Source organism: Passer montanus, unplaced genomic scaffold (genome assembly GCF_014805655.1).
Source record: "Passer montanus isolate IOZ18808 unplaced genomic scaffold, ASM1480565v1 scaffold2, whole genome shotgun sequence".
In the NCBI taxonomy this organism is placed as follows: domain Eukaryota; kingdom Metazoa; phylum Chordata; class Aves; order Passeriformes; family Passeridae; genus Passer; species Passer montanus.
This window is the reverse complement of record NW_024366591.1, coordinates 944962-961549: the sequence shown is the minus strand read 5'-3', so window position 1 is coordinate 961549 and position 16588 is coordinate 944962. Positions and strand designations below refer to the sequence as shown.

Sequence of the window (16588 nt, the reverse complement as noted above, 5' to 3'; positions counted from 1 at the left end):
ATCCACAACAGCTGAGACACTCTAGCTAAAGTGAGTGAAACCATCATCACTGATGAAATTTCCTCTGGCCAGGGAGGTCAGGGATATATTTTGTCCAAGAACCTTAATGACCCAACAGCACTAAGACAAACCTTTTCCAGCTATTCGTCTGCATTCCTTAGGCATGAGGACATGAAGAAGGGGAAGCACTGAACTATGTAAAGCTGTGAAGGAAAGAGAGGCATTCCACACTACAAAGCTGTTCCAGTTAGCATCTCATTTATATTCTGGGATGTAAACATAACTTCTCTCCCATATGTGATGAAGATTCCCATACATAATTTTTCAAGACCAATGCTGCATAAATCTACTTATATCCCAGTCATCCCACAGCCTCCGAGAATTTTTAGTGGGTGACACTTTGACCTCTTTTTAGTATACTACCAATAAACGAATCAAAGCTAAAATGTATTTCTCTGCTTCCTGTCCACTTCTTATATCTGCTTTTTTTACATCAAAAAGGGACCTTTGATACTGCTTACAGACACAGTTCATGCATGTAGAAAGACCAAAAAAATCTGACTTCAATCAGCAACTGGTGGTTGTAGACTACAGTGGAATACAAATAAAGGTAATAAAGGACAGTCAATGAAAAAAAAAAATCGGAGGAGAACTTAAACTTGTTAACAAACAGCATGGCATGAACAATAAAATTAGGTATAGAGAAAAAATAGAAGATTAAGTAGGAGGGTACTGTGCCACCCAGATTCCTGCTAAAGCCAATAGGAGCAAAAGATGTGTTTAAATAGACAAGCCTGTCTCCAAGCTAAAATTCCCAAAAGAAACTAAGAGTTCATTTCTCTCTCTTATTCATGCATGCTTTAGAAACCTCTGGAGACTGCTCTGCAAACTGGAACAATAAAACAAAATGTCAAGACAATAAATGGGGCATTGAATCTCTGCCTTCTGCTGGAGGAAGGCCTTTTCTGAACTGAGGGCACTACCTTCTTTTCACTTCCCAACAGCAAAGCACTGCAGAGTAAGCGTTGTCTTCAGGATGACCTCAACAAAGAGTGGGGCAGCACAGCAGTACTTGTCTGGATCAATTACCTTCAAAAATTTTTAGTTGAAATCCACTTTGCCACAGGTATATCTCACTATTCTTTTGTCATCTATTCTATGATGTCATAACAGGTATGTTGTTAGAGACACTGATAAACAGCAGGAATTCATTTTATTTTCCTATAATTCTGAGGAAATTAATTCCAGTTCCATTTCCGCTCCAAACTCCAAGAAGCTCCATGTATACTGCAATATATCAGCAGTGAAACACCAAATGCTTTGTTCTCATTTGCAGCATCAGCACTTAACACTACAGGTAGACCTAGCTTCCCTTTTCTTTGACCTGGAGAAATTCACTGTTACTATTTATTTACACATTTCACTTGGCTTGGGATTTTAATTTCTGGAAATAATGTGTTTCATGCAAAAGTGATAAAGCAAGTGCCTTGTTAAACTATGGCGAAGCATCAGAGGAAGCTTTGTGGCCAGAAGACTCAAAGCCCCAGCTCTGTCTTTGGCATATTGGGCAATTCAAGTCACGCAAGTAATTTTATTTTCCTTTACTTTGATTTCTTGACCTACAAAATGGAGGTACTGGCTAAAATTATTCAGGGACATTACAATATCCACAGTGTCATTCCTTGCTTTTATCTCATGTTTGAATTACACCAAAAAAATTGATGTTGCACAATCAGCCAGTTGTGCTGATATGTCTATTCTCCCATAGAAAGCAGTTGCTGGGTTTGTTTCTGTTTCAGTTAGGTCTTTAGCCCACTCTGGCTCCTCAGGAAGTTCTCCCAGCATCAAATGAATTCCAGAAAGTGTTCAGCACAAGCAAAACAACATATTTTAATCATGTTTCATTGAATCAAAACCTTTAATTAGCTCTAGTAATGGCTCCATCCAGCTTTGCAAAGCACTTTGGAGAATTGCATTGAAAAGGGCTGTGTCAGAGCTAGGTATTATTACTAACACAAATATGAGCTGAAGACTGCAAAATACATATAGGCAACATCTTCATGCCTTCATTGACTTAAACATTGCTTCAAGTCATAGGCTATTCCTCAAGGAAGAATTTCAAGTCATTTAACAATTAGTAACCTTGCAACACCTTTGAAAAATAGTGAAAACTGGGCACTCACACAAATTGCTTCATCTGGAATACAGCTGTTTCTGGAGCAAAACATAATACTCATTTAACAGTGCAAATCTGCAGAAATATAGAGGGCACAAAGGACAAAATATTACTGTACCCATTTAGAGCAAGAGGGGAAGTTTGTGTAAAGTGAAGTACAGTAAACCAAAATAAAACAAAAGTACTTAAATAGCACCCTATTCCTGATGCCAAACTGGTCAGAAATAGCTCACATTTCCAAATTTGGTCATCTTCCAAGGAGGAGTCAAAAGCAACAAATCTTTGTAGGGGTTGGTAAGGGTAGAAGGGAGGATTTTCCTGGTTTGATTTAGTGGCTAACTTAATCTGTTCTGTTTGTGATTGTTTAACAGTGTTGGTAGGCTGGTCTTGGGTTATCTTTAGATGACACTTTAATGTTGCAGGGCAATCATTATTACATTTTGGTGAGCTCAGGGTGCCTTGAACAATTTCTTAGATCCAAGAGATGTAATAACTCCTCAGGCAGGCAGGCACAAGTGTTAAGCCCAGCACTAGATCCAGATCTCATTTGAAAACCATGATGTCCAAGAGGACTGTGCCCTCAGCTCCTTGCTGGACCACGGGCACACATCTTCTCTGGTCAGGGGACAGATGCCATGAATTGAATCACAGAACCAAGCAGGCTCTTGGGAGGTCTCCTGCCCACAGACTGAGCCTTTCTGTCTGCCTAGCCTAGGAGAAACTGTTTAGTCAGAATGTTTTAGAGGACTTTAGAGACAAAAACCCAGTTTCATATCACACACTTTACTTTGCCAAAGCCACAGTCGTATTCAAAGGCAGATTCCACTCTGCTTCCAAGACTGCTGGAAAATGTCATCTTGCTTCTCCAAGCAAGGATAACACATTGCCATAATGGGATATTTTCACCCTTTTACTTTAAGTGGAGTAGGAAATGCCCTGAGAAGCAGGGGAGCAGGGTATAGGCTCCTTTCCTTCACTGGTCTTTCAAACAACACTGCAGAAAAGACTGACATTCAGTGTCAGAGTAAGGAAGGGCACTGCAGGTGGGCATGGCAAATTCCAGCCAGGAGCACAATCCTCACCGTGCAGCAAGCCCCCAGGAGTAGCTTTCTAAACAAATGGAGCAGAAATCCAGTGTATTAAAGCCATTGATTTCCTTACAACTACAGTCCCAGGTGGCACAAACTGGGCTTCACTCAGCCTTACAGAAGGATATAGAATCTGTTGTTGTTTGTTAAGGATCAGCTAGGGAAAAACAGACACTTGTCCCTGCTTTTCAATTCACTCGCTGTTGCTACTAAGCACAGTAGAGAAAACAATCAATGGATCAGGTTTCCAAATGGGAAACAAAACCACTGGAAAGACCTAAGTGCACTTTCACCTTGTTGGGAGTTTTTATGATTACTTCACAATCCTCTTCTAAGAAACACAGTATCATGCTGTTTGCATGCACTCAAATACTTGAGTTACCTCAGCAAAATGCAAACGTGTTAATGCAGTTCAAGGTTTAGACTTCCATTGCCCTTACTGTGAACAACATCCTTTTGCAAAATACAAAAAACAGACCTTTTCATGATTCCTTTTTCTGGCTTAAAAAAAAATTTCAAAAAGCCCCACATGGAGTTTCAGTCCCAAATATGCAATTGGCATTTGGCCCAGTGTAAAGACATGCCCAAACTGCCTGAGGATGGAGCAGCTGTGGGGCCAGGGGTAGGTCACAAACTGCCTAAACCAAGGAGACTTTGCAGGAGGGACTCCCTTAGGACAGGGAAGAGCTCTGAGGAAAACAAGCAGCCAGTATACTAAATCACCTCCATTCAGTCTCAAACAAGTTGAAAGCACTTTATGTCCCTTTAATGTTGCTTCTCCCTCCATCTGAGCCAGAAATTGCCAGCCAGTTTCATCAGGAGACCAGGCTATCTCCCACCATCAGTTTACAAGGAAAGGAGTCCAGAGTAGCAACAAATCTAGTATGATACTGAGAGAAACTTTTGGTAAATGAAATAAAGCACTGTCATGAAAGATCAGCTAACCCAGCTTGTGATCCAAGCTCTGGAAATGTCTACATGAATGTAGAAAAAGACCAGAAAAATTACTGGGGGAGGAAAAGAGAGCAGTTCACTTCTCCAGCCTGCATCCCCTCCACAAGAGAGGGTACAGGAGAAAAACTATGGCTGTGGTACCAAACGTCTGTAAAAAGACACAGCAAAACCAAAGCACAGCTAAGGATGCAAACAAATCTCCTGTTACCTGCTTATTCTCCCCCTTTCGTATTTTATGTATGCAACCAGAAAATATTTGACCCAAATGCAATCCCTTTACACAAAAGTGAAATTTGAAAAAGTTGTAGCAAGGTTTGCTTCAGGGGACTCAAGTAAATTCAAACAGGCAGCACATATACAAAACTAGCAGAGTCCCTACAGAATCCAAAGGACTGAGAAAGAAATAAGGTTATTTGAAAAGTTTTTTCAAGAAAGTGATATCCAAAACCCAATTTAACCCGAACCTGAAAACTTTAGAGCTCAGTAAATGTGCAAGAGAGACCTATATGCCATTTCCTATTAGGTGGCTGCCAAACAGATTTGTTACACATTTAATAAAGCAGTAAAATAAGGTATTTATGTAGCATGTTTAACTGTAAGCATATTGGTAGCATTTTGTTTAAATGAAAGTGTAACCTGATAGATGCTACAGTTCCTGGACAATGGGAAATATGAGGAGAAAAAGAAAAGTCAGAAATCCTGCTGCATCACAGAAAAATAGCATCTTGCACAGCACTGCTTTAACAGCGCTATAAAACCTGGTTGCTTTGAGCCTCCCACAAGAGTGCCTGGCTGGCAGATGGTGAGTCCTCACATGCCTCAGAGGGTCCAGCTACTCAGAGGGAGTGGTCTTGAACACCCTTTGCTGGGTCACACATCACTGCTATTCCTTCCTTCAGGGCTTCACCTCATACTTGGCAAGGAGCAGGGCTGCAGCTCCTTCCAGCGTCAACACCTTTTCTGTGCTCGGCCAGAGGTGTCGGCGCAGAACAAACACGAGTTTCAGCCTTCCCAGCTTCAGAGCTCCCCGAGCCACGTACACTGCTCAGGCTCACTGAAACTCTACAGGAAAATTGCCACCACCCTCCAGAAGCCAATTCCAGCCCATCCAACCTTTCCAGGTAACAAAAGAAATGCAGCAAACTGCAAAGGTACGCGTCATAAAAAACAGCTAAATACAAACATCTGGTTGCTTTTGCTTGTCTAATGTGCAGATCTCAGGAGTATGTGGGGAGATATCAGTTATTATTATCAAACTGTGCCTTACTATTGAACACACAGGGAAACTGAGGTTCCAGGTAATGGAATGACTTAGAGGACTTCTGAATGAGCGAGCAAAAAAGCACCAACTGGACAAGAGATTTGCTAGGTAGTAACTCTTTACCTAGATTTCTTCCTTTCTTTCTTTCTTTCCACAGACATTGTACTTAGTTGTTATGAAAAATAAATTATTCTCTTTTTTATCAACATGTTCTTCCTCATGGGTGATTATTCCCAGAGCGGTTAAAAATCAAAGGGAGAAAATACAGAAATACCAACATTACAGAGCAAATCTGTGTTCCTCCAAGTGTGGGAACAGAAGAAAAGCAGGTATTTTGGGCCAAATTGATTTAAGAAAGAGGAATTTTTCTGCTTCAACAGAGATATTACAGACATGTAGAAGTATCTTTAATACAAGGAAAACACTGAAACAATAAGTTGCTGCCTTTTGCTTGCACATTCCTAATGTGAAGGTCCCAAGTTCCCTCTAAGAGTAACATGTGGATGTTTTATTGTTAAACAATTAGGCCAAAGTCACACTGAGGATTTTTGTACTTGGTTCAAACTGACTTTAATGGAAAATGAGCCTCTAATTATCATAAGTGACTTAGAAAATCTCAGCAGGGTTGTATAAAAAGCCGGAGCATTTTTTGTTCTATTTGAATCTAACCTAGTCCTGGCTTTATAGAGAGCTGAGGACTTACTAATAAAGATCAGAAACTGTGAAGGTAGAAGGGGCCTTTACTCCTCCATTCCCTGGTCAAAATGAAGTTTAGCAATAAATAAAACATCTGCTGTGATAACTTGTGTGTCAAAGCAAATCTCTGTTTCCATCTCTTAAAAAGGGCTAATTTAGTCCGCATACAGAAAGTGCTGTTTGAAATATTTGTGAAAAGAAATGGGTAAATTAATATATTTTGAATAGCCATGATAAATGTATTCTACATAAGATGTAAACCTGAGCTGCCTGAGCTGCACACTGATGTACCAGAAAGTATCTTTTCCTCATGGCACAGGTTTATAATGCAGGGGAAGATGGGGATAGTAGACACAAAATAACTGCCTCCTTGTAACCAGAAATAATGGTTATGACTAAGACTCAAAAATCAGACATAAGTAGAGAAAGAAGAACACACTCTTTTCAAGAAAAAAAATGTATTAACATCATATCTCTGTATATGGTCCATTGTAAATATTTGGAATTACACAGAGAAGAAATTTTCCTGATAGCCTTACCACCTGATCATACACTTCTTGAAGAAAAGTAACTCCACTTGGAATCACATTTTATGTTGTGGGGGCAGGTGAAAACCATTTGAAGCACTGAAGGGCAGCATCAATATTGTCATCTCAAAAGCATTACTTCAGGTACTTGTACTTCAATACAAAAGAAAATGTTTTGCTTCACAACATATTTCTGATTTTCCTAAGACTTAAAGTGAAAATGAAAAAAAGAGTTCATCTATTCCCAGAATTATCTTCCCAATCCTTCTCATCTGCACTGGGAGGCTTTTGCCTTCCTTCACAGACTCCTGTCTTTTCAAACCAAGACATCTTCCCAATCCTTCTTATCTGCACTGATGATCTCATCTGATCTGTTTCCCTTATCTATCAAAGTCAGATAAATTCTTTTATTCATTTGTTCCCATTTTATTCAGAGCTTTTAAAATTCCAAAGAAAAGCCAACTCTGTTGCTATAGCTCATCATCTTTCTGCTACTATCTGAATTCAGCTCCTGCTTTTTATTGTCATTTGTCCTACTGCTAAAATACCACCAATCTTAGTTTGATTGAGAGGCCCTCATCATTCAGGTTTTTTAAATCCACATGATAAAGCATAGAGATTAAACTAACCTTTTTCCATTAGGCCCAGTATAGGAGCACTCCATTCAGTTTGTAAAAGTCATGGGGGTAAGTCTTCATTGTGTATTAAAAACAAAAACTTAGATATATGTATTTATGTCAATGAATCCTGAATCAAAACATCTCCCACTGGCTATCAGAAACAATTTGAAAAGTTGCAGCCAGAACTACAGTGCCAGGTGAGGAAGAGGTGAGCAGACACTGCTGGGATAATTCATGTGGCCCAAAGCAGCTGCTCTGTGTGGTCTCCACCCCAGCTGACCTTCCCACTACATGTTTGTCTGGGCTGGACAGGCAGATGTGCTTGCCAGCCTGTCCTGCTGCAAAGCACATGGGAAAGGGAAAAGGAAGTTTTTGGTCCAAGACAAAGCACTTGGCTATGCAGGGCCGGATTCCTGCTGTTTTACCCATTATCCATAAGCTCATGAATATACATTACATATTTGAATTTATCACATGAATATGCCACTTACCTTAATTATCTTGCTTCCAGAGCACCTCTCCAAGCCCAGGGGCTCAGCTACACTTCTACAGAGCAAAACATTCTACTGTCTCTCCAGATTTAAGAGTAAGCCAGATTTTTCCTCTATCACATCAGTCTACCCATAGTAATTCTGGGTCAACACTAGTATGCCAAAAATCAGTCAGATTCATCTCATGCTCTCTGTACAAAATAATTCTTTCTACTAAAAATAATGATAATGGACTTAATGTGAACCATTAACCTTCAGAAGAAGTGCTTCTTCACTCCAAGCAGCAAGAAACTTCTCCCATCAAAGGCTATGCTTTTAAGTTAGGTATTAGCTCCTGTCATTTTCCAGTTGCCAGAAATATCACAATATACCATGATCTACACAACTGAAAAGACAAGACACACACACATCCCCTCAGCCATATATCCCAGAGTGTTCCCCCCTCCAGAGGCAATCTCTTGGAGGTGAATAGGCAGACAGTGTATTTGTCTCAATTTTACCTTCCACTGTTATTCTCTTTGGAGCGCGTGCCTGTCACTGCATACTCCATGGTTCTCTCACTGCTCTGTTTGGGAGACAGAACCTTAGCTGAGCTTTCACCAACTTCTCTGTGGGTTTCTCCAGCTCACAGATAACTGCCTCACAAGGAGGCAACTCAACAGCAAACAATGTCAGAATTAAAGCTGAAATCACAATTAAATCTTATGTGATACTCCTTAACAGTGCAAGGCAGTCTGATACCTCTCTTGGCATTCCACTAAATACAAATGTCAATATCAGAACAGACAAACAAAGGAATATGTCACCAGTAGCTCAAACAGCTGCTATCACGGATTGTCTGTGACAGACAAGAAGCCTCAATGCTCACATGTGGATGAAGAATTTGTCACCATTTATCCCCTTTCTAGGGCTTAACAAATCCCAAGCCACAGTAGAAGTGGCACCCACAAAATGTAAGCCTCATATCCATCTACAGCTTGGAAGCAGCAGCACAAGTAGAGATTATGGCACACACAGAGTTCATTACAGCCCAGCTGCTGGGCTTGGATTGCTTTCAGAGGGAAGCTAAGGGCTAAAAGGAGAAAGAAGAAAAGCAGAACACTGAGGAAGGGAAAAGACAGCATTTCCCTGGGAGCTGACAGACAACCTTCCCCAAAGCACAAGGATTTCAGTGAAGCTTTACAGGTAAAATGACAAGAGTCTGTGAGCCCTTGCCTCTCCTGAATTTATTTTTTCTAGAGAGTTACCTGTGTTTTCCAAGTTATGCAGCCACAGGAAAAACAGAGCAGGCAGAAGATGATCCCCAGCTCACCTCGGCACTAGATGAGAAGGTAGCTCTGCCACCTGGCAGCATCCCCCTTCTTTTCCCAGGCCTGAGGACACCTCCACAGAGAAAGAGCAGCTCTCTGCCAGCTGCTCTGCAACTACAGCAGCAAGAGTAGTGCTGCTTCAGAGGCTAATAAACACCAGGCCAATCAGCAGGAAACACCTCTGCACCAATCCTCAGCACTGGGAAGGGAAGAGCTGAAGCACAGCACCTGTGAAAGCAGGGAGGGAAGCTTGCAAGATACCCTGAGGCTGAGTAATGACAAAACCAGGCAATCAGGATTGTGCCATTAAAACTTCCAGGTACCCCGAGTGTCCCAAGGGCTTTCAAACAAGACAGGTGTCAAGAAGGAGACAGCATGAGCTCCCTGTGCTTGTCCTTGTTTTTCCCTTTAGTACAATTAAATGATTCCAGATATTTACTCATTTCCACAGGAGAAATGGTGATGGATGCATCCATAAAACACCAACAGAATTACACACACTAACTTAAAGCTGTGTGAATTGTATTGATGAGAACTGAATGGCGTGTTAATGGTTTTAGAGATTAAGTAAGTAATCTTCACAAACAGCCTTCAGAGAGGTGCAGATTATTTTATGCCTCTTCTTTATGATTCCTTTTTTTTCCTTTCCTATCCTGATCTCAACTTCCCTCCAAGTCAGTCATTTCTTATGCAGTTTGAGTGGCACAGGTGATGTTCTGCTCAAAGATTAAGTTAACAATATAGCAGGAATATAGCAGGCAGTAAAAACACAAGCTGTGGTATGGAACTGCAGCCTGATTTGCAACTTCACAGTGGAAATAATCAGAGCTTGCTGATTATTTGATAAGGTTTTGCACTTTACTCATTTGCCATATCTTCAAAACAATATTCCTGGCTCATAAAGCTCATTTGAACAACACTGGATAATAGGATTTTGTGAGCCTAGAGCCAGGATTAAGATATGAGGCAAACTGGAAACTTCAATCATTACAATCCTGTAGCCTAAATGAGAAGTACTTTCACACACAGTGAGTCAGTCAATATGTCCCATTTCTCTTTGTGCCCACACAGAAAGAAACCTGACTTTAGAACCTTTCCCGTGACTTCAAGTGATAGGAGTTTTCATCAGGACAAAGGATCAAAATCATTAGAACTCCTCATTAACTTCACCCCATATTGCAAAAGCTATTTGTACTCCCTCAAGTTGAAAGGAAAAATGTCAAGAGACAGATTCATCTGCTAACTTGAAGGACTTCCCAGAACAATGAGCAGAGTCAGTGTCTGAAACATCTGCTCCTCGCTCAAGAAGGGTTGCAAGATCTTCCAGGCCAGCCCTCCCAAAATTTTTGGTCTCTGCCCTAGTACTTGGAACAGCAGGCTGAGCAGAGTGCTCTGTGCAATGCTAGTCAGTTAGCATCTGTCCCCTGAGATTGTGACTGGGTGTCCCATGAAGACTACTAATCTTTTTCCTAAGGGGAAAAAATGCAAACCAGTAATTCAGTGTGACAACCTCATCAAAATGATAAAATGAATTATGGCTTTAAAACTTTATGCAGTGACTGTTCTTAATAACGTGGGAGTTAGAGAATAATGTTAAAAGTTTCAACTCAAAGACCTGGTTTCCTGTGCTGGCACCAGTCCTAACACTAAATGTTAACACATTAAGCATTCTTACATCTTCATTTTAAAGAGCAATTAGGAGACAGATATACTCACACTGGAATAACATCCCGTTCCTGTGTGTGTGAACACACACAGGGTGCACTTCCGACAGAAACCCACTGTGCTTTCCCTGAGTCCTTAAGGACTTCTCCACTTGCACAAGTTCACTGAATTCTCAAATTCACTGCAGCAGCTGACAGCTTTTCAGCCTACAGACACAGCTCCACCAAACATATCTTCAAAGGGGTGAAGGTGGCATTAAAAAAAAGTGAACACCTGCTCCTGTCCTGTGTTCCTCAATCTACCAAGCACATCTCCAAGGTCAGAAGCTCACAGCAGAATGCAACAAAAGCACTGGCTGTAGGAATTAGACCATTCATTTCCCTGAACAGCTTTAACTATCTGAGAATACACTCCAAGTTACATTACTCTAAACATGTTCACTGTGGATTAAGATAAGACAGGCCAGACTGGCTAAGAACACAAAGCTGCAGACCTCAACTTGATGAGTAAGATCTCTTACTGTAACTCACTGCAGTCACCTCTATCCCAGAACAGTCTCCAGTTCTCTGCAACTAAACCATCCTCAACCCCAAACAGGAACACACAATCCCCACACGAGAGGGTGGGTTGGCCATGAAGTGTTAATGTAGTAGTGGATCCCTATCCCTACAGTTTGTAGTAGTGTTGACTTCAGAAAATTCAACTGCTAATGGAGAACATATCTTTTAGGCTCAGTCCTCAGTGAAAAAAAACTTTCTAGTAAAATCTGACAACTGCTCAAAGCCTACAAGAATGAAAAGAGTATTTAAATCTGAAATTCCATAAGCAAACATCCCCATTGCTCAAATAAGTCTTAAAATCTTCTGCACAATGAAACAACAAGGACCAGGAAAAGGGTAGCTACAGGGAGAGAGGATTCTCCACCATGGCCTCTCTCTACCAGGGCAGAGCTCTAGAGCAGCACAAGAGACCAGGATTTATGGAATCTGCACAGGACCCCATAAGTGGGCAGGACTTCTCCATGACATTTAACTTGACATAGCTCACCAGCATGAGGCATTTCTACATGAAAAAAACCAACAAACAGGAAAAGATTTTGCAGTCAAATAAGGAATAAAAGTGATGAGTACTAACTCTCAGATGATGTACGTACACCCAAAAAACATCCAAAACTCTTCCCAAAAGGGGGGAATTTCAGGTCTTGTAGGGTGTGACTCTCCAAGGCTTGGCAAAGCCACTTATAACCTCACCAAAGTTCAATTTGACTAAGAATGTTTACAAGCACAAAAACTAGGCCAAATTGAGAATGTAAATATTTGGATTCAGTTCCCCAAACTTGTCTCTGTCTGTGCTGCCAACTAAATCCCAACTTCAGACCAAAAAATCTGAAAAGCAACAGTTGCACACACTTTACAGTGCACAGACAAAACTAACACACATGGCACTCAGCAACAGGGGGGGAAAAAAAGGGAAAAAAGGAAAAACCCCAAATTCGTAATCTAAACTAAACTTATTCTAAACAAGACATCAATGAAGTTTGGACCAAAAATCAACTCTGCTATCATTTCATACATTTTGAAAGTCTGATCAGTCCAGATGTTGGTCCTCTGCCCTGCAGGAGCCTGGGTTACATTAAACATAGCTAGATTACTCAAGATCTCATAGACAACATGATGTTTGTAGCACACAGTGGGAACTTTGACCTAAACCACATTCTCTTAAGCCATCCAAAGAAAGGACTCCCATTTTTCAGGCAGATGAACTGAGCAAAAACTTCTCTGGAATCACAGTAATTTATTTGGCAGCAGCAGTCCCATATTCAGAAGTGATTTAGGAGCCCAGATCACCTGGAGTTCTCAACACACATGATCTTTTCTTCCCTAGTTTTACCCCTTTTCTTTTAGGTATACATAAGAATGGCAACTGTGGATTCATGCAAGGGACTTTTGACCTCCCACATACACAGGTCCCAAGGGATACACCATATTCTCAGCTGCCCCTCTTCAAAAGTGTCAAATGCCTTTCAGTCCTACATCTCCATTGCAGATACTCACTGGAGGAAATCAGAGAGGTGAGGGTGTCATTAAGACCAGCATTTCTGTTGTTGTTGTTGTTGTTTGATAAGAATTTGGGCATCCTTACTTCCACTACAGTAGACTAACAAAAAAAATCCATCCTTTCCCTCTTCAGTTAAGCAGGAAAAGCACGAATCTGGTTCTTTTTCTTTACTCAGCTGTGGGAAACTTGGGTTTACTTTCCAGTTAAAAGCAGGCTCTTCAGTGTACTTCACAGTGACCTCTTCACAAGGGGCTTGTATCATTTCTTTAAATGCCCCTACACTAAAAATAGTCTTGCTTCCTAAACATGAGTGTTTAGCAGTTCCAGGCATTCTGAGATCCTGCATACCACTTTAATTTTTTTTTTAAACTGGCAACATTTATTTAACCAGCAATTAAAAAAAGGAGGCCCAGCCGCCCCAGTGATTCTTCCCAGAGGGTCTTAGATGTTTATGAAACACAATGAAAACAATAAAGTGGACAAAATCATGCTATTCCATCAAGTCCTTGGCAAGACTTCCCAACCAAGAATAAATTGGCATGGTATGTTACAGTCAACAGATTACACAATGGTTTACAGGGTCACCAATAATAAGGGGTCACACACTCCTTAAAGAGATACATCGTACATGAAGGCACTTGCTTCAAGGGAAAGAGCAATGCTTGATCCTGAGCTTCTTGGAGCACATCCTGGCAGCCACAGCACAAACATGCTGCAGGGGTAGGACAGGACAGGAGGCATCTCTCCCCCTGAGCCAGGAAGGGCAGTGACTGTGCCACACAGGCTGGCTGGGGAAGTTTAGCACCCTGAAGGGAGCAGCAGAAAGCCAGGCCAGGCAGGGCTCTCTTATCTCTGCACACAAGAGGAGAACACATGCTAAATCCTTCAGCAGGACAGTCTCCATGCCCCAGTGAAGCCCAGCACCACCATCTCTGTCAACCTTTCCCAAAAGCCCCTTTCCTCACTCCATACTCTTGAGGAAACTGGTTCCACCCCAGAAACAAGATATCAGTTCCATGTCAGTCTTGTCACCCTTACCAGTGCACATACTGTAGCTAATTTTAAAAGGTGCTTGACTATACTCCTGGGTAACTCAATAAAGACATCACCATTGCTATAAATGTGTTGCAGCTTTATTTTAAATAATTAATCTTAAAGAAAGAGGGAAATGAATGTTCAAACCCATAAATCTTACTCTTACATGTCAACTTGGTAACAGATTTTCACTATGTCACCTGCATAACCTCATCACCACAATGAAAGTTAAATTTTGGTGCTCCTAAAACATAAATGATTTCCTCAAACCTCACCTTAAATGCATGATACTCCTACCTTTGTCCTGTTAACTTACCCTTCCACTATATGGAAATTTTAATCCACCAACTATAAATTAATCATGTATAAACAAAACATTCTTAAGTCTTAAAGGCAAATCAACCTCAATTCAATTCATCCTATCATCAAAAAGCAGACTACAACAGTTTCATCCTTCATCTTCCATGGGTTTTGATCACGCCAATTCTATTGCATTATTTAATATATGCCTGAGGTTAAGTCTAACTAGCCAGCATAAAAATGAAAGAAAACCTATTCCCCAAGTCAGCACAGGGTGTAGAAAACGCTACTACTGACATACTCCATGCAGTAATACTATGCACCCGGCTTCATTCAGCCTGACTACTAAATTCAAAGTACATTTGAGTGATAAAGCTGGAGTAAACACAAGAAGGCTCTCTCATATGTAACCGCTACTCTTTGATTGCAGTGACCTTAGTAACGCAAACTTGGTTTGGTACCAAGCCAAGAGCAGGACATCTGATTTTCCCACCAAGTGAGCTGCGGCAGAACTCCCTTAGCTCTTCAGCCAAATCTGTCCTGGGATCCTAAAGTCTTCCGCCGGAGTCCAGGTGGCTCCTCTGCACTTTTCAGCACGCACACAAACACCGCAGCCGGCCGGACCGACGATGCGAGTGGGCATTGGAAGGGAAGCGCCGCAGCTCCCCGTCTCCCCCAGCTCAGAGCCCCACGCTCGGCGCGCTGGATCCCCAGCCGGATTGGAGTTACCCCGTCCGGCCGAAGTGGTCCCGCGGGCTCTGTCCCTCCGCGGGCTCTGTCCCTCCGCGGGTCTGTCCCTCCGCGGGTCTGTCCCTCCGCGGTGCCTCTGCCCTCGCCACCCCCGCAAAAAGCCGCGTCCCGCGAGGCACGGCGGTGGCACCAGTGCGGGAGCGCCAGCGTTCCCGCTCCGCCCGTGCGCAAGGACCCCCGCCCATCCGCGCTCCCCCGGGGCAGGGCAGGGCAGGGCAGGGTCCCGCAAGGACGGCGGGGCCGGCCCGCACCGGCACGGGCTCCGCGGTCCGGGGAGCCGCAGCTCCCGGCGAGCCCCCGCCGCCGCGCATCCCCGGCCCGCCCCGCTCGCGGGGAGCTCTCGGCGCGCAGGAACGGCCGCCCGGAGCACAAGCAATCAATCGTTTGTCCCCCCCAGTCCCGCTCCCCTGCCCGGGTCCCCGGAGGCGACCACCGCCCGGCAGCGCGCCTCCCCGGCCCTTACCGAGGTGCGCAGGGATGCGCTCCCTCCGCCGGCCGCCTGCAGCCCCCGTCCCGCAGCCCGGGCGGTTGTAGCTTTTTTGGAGAAGCTGGGAAGAGGGAAAGAAAGGGGGGAGGGAAGGGGGTGGGAAGGGACTGAGATCGAGGGAGAGAGAAGTATGCGAAGGCAGGAAGTGGAGACGGCCACGACCAGTGCGGGAGATTAATGGGAACCAGTCACCCGGCAGCCAACAAAGAAACCTGCTCCCCCAGCGCAGCCCGGCCCGGGCTGCAGCCCCGGGCTGCCGAGCGAGCACCGCTCCCGCCGGCAGCGCTCGCCCCGGCCCCGGCCCCGCGGAGGGGTGGGCACCGCCTCCCCCAGCCCCAAACCCGGGTCCCGGACAGGCGGGAGGGAGGGGAGCAGCCAGGCAGGCCGGCTGCTCCGCGGGGAGATGCGATGGGCACAGGAGGAGGAGAGGAGCGAGCTCCCTGAGTGACAGCCTTCCTCCTCGCGTGGGGCGATACCGCTCGGTTTTTATTTAAAACACTCCGAGCGCTGGGCTCCTCTCGGGGCAGAGCCGCTTGCGGGGCAGAGCGGAAGGAAGGAGGAGTGCGGGAGGCGCGCTTCCTGCGCCGGGCGCGGGGCAGGCGGCTCCCGGCAGGGAGCTGCGCACCGGGGAGCCGCCGCGCCTTCCCGAGCACCCACAGCACCTGCGGAGGCCGAGCGAGGCGGCGGCGTGCCCCTGAACTCCGTGCCGGGTTCCTCGGTTCCGATGCAGCCCCCGGAGCAGCAATGTGGAATGCCCAGCTCCCTGGGCAGCGCAGCCCGAGGAATGTGGAATGCTGGCACGGCCCAGCCAGGACCCCCAGGGCATCGCGCGTACCTGGGGGGAAGAAAGCCCCGGCATGGCACGTTGTCTGTGCGGGCCACCTCCCTGGCACACCGGCTTCTGATGGTTTGGCAGATGAGAATCCCACCCAAGACGTTTGATATAAAATAATACAGAAGAGGCAGGATGCGAGCTCTCGGCAGGACCATGAGTATTGCAAAATACAGACTGCTCCTAGATCCTGAAGTGTTACGTAGGCATTGATAAAACAAGTCACTTCACAATAGATTAACAAAATGATTCTAGGTACAGAAGAAAAATAAAGAGCAGCATGTATTCTGCAATTTGAAATACAAATTCCAGCACTACACGTTTTTGGAACTTTTAAG

General features: G+C 44.0%; 1 protein-coding gene across 6 annotated transcripts in view; it reads right to left on the bottom strand.

Annotated features, from left to right (window-relative positions):
- The window catches only part of DENND2B (DENN domain containing 2B), a 151567-nt gene extending 135462 nt beyond the window's left edge, over positions 1-16105 (bottom strand). For 3 of the 6 annotated variants that reach the window (XM_039706907.1, XM_039706913.1, XM_039706906.1), the window contains exon 1: positions 15395-16105. The gene's annotated coding sequence lies outside the window, so the exon portion shown is untranslated. Of the gene's footprint in view, positions 1-9060; positions 9232-15394 lie in introns of those variants that run through there. The other 3 variants (XM_039706908.1, XM_039706911.1, XM_039706910.1) reach the window with 3 other exon arrangements.
- Positions 16106-16588: the final 483 nt, after the last annotated feature.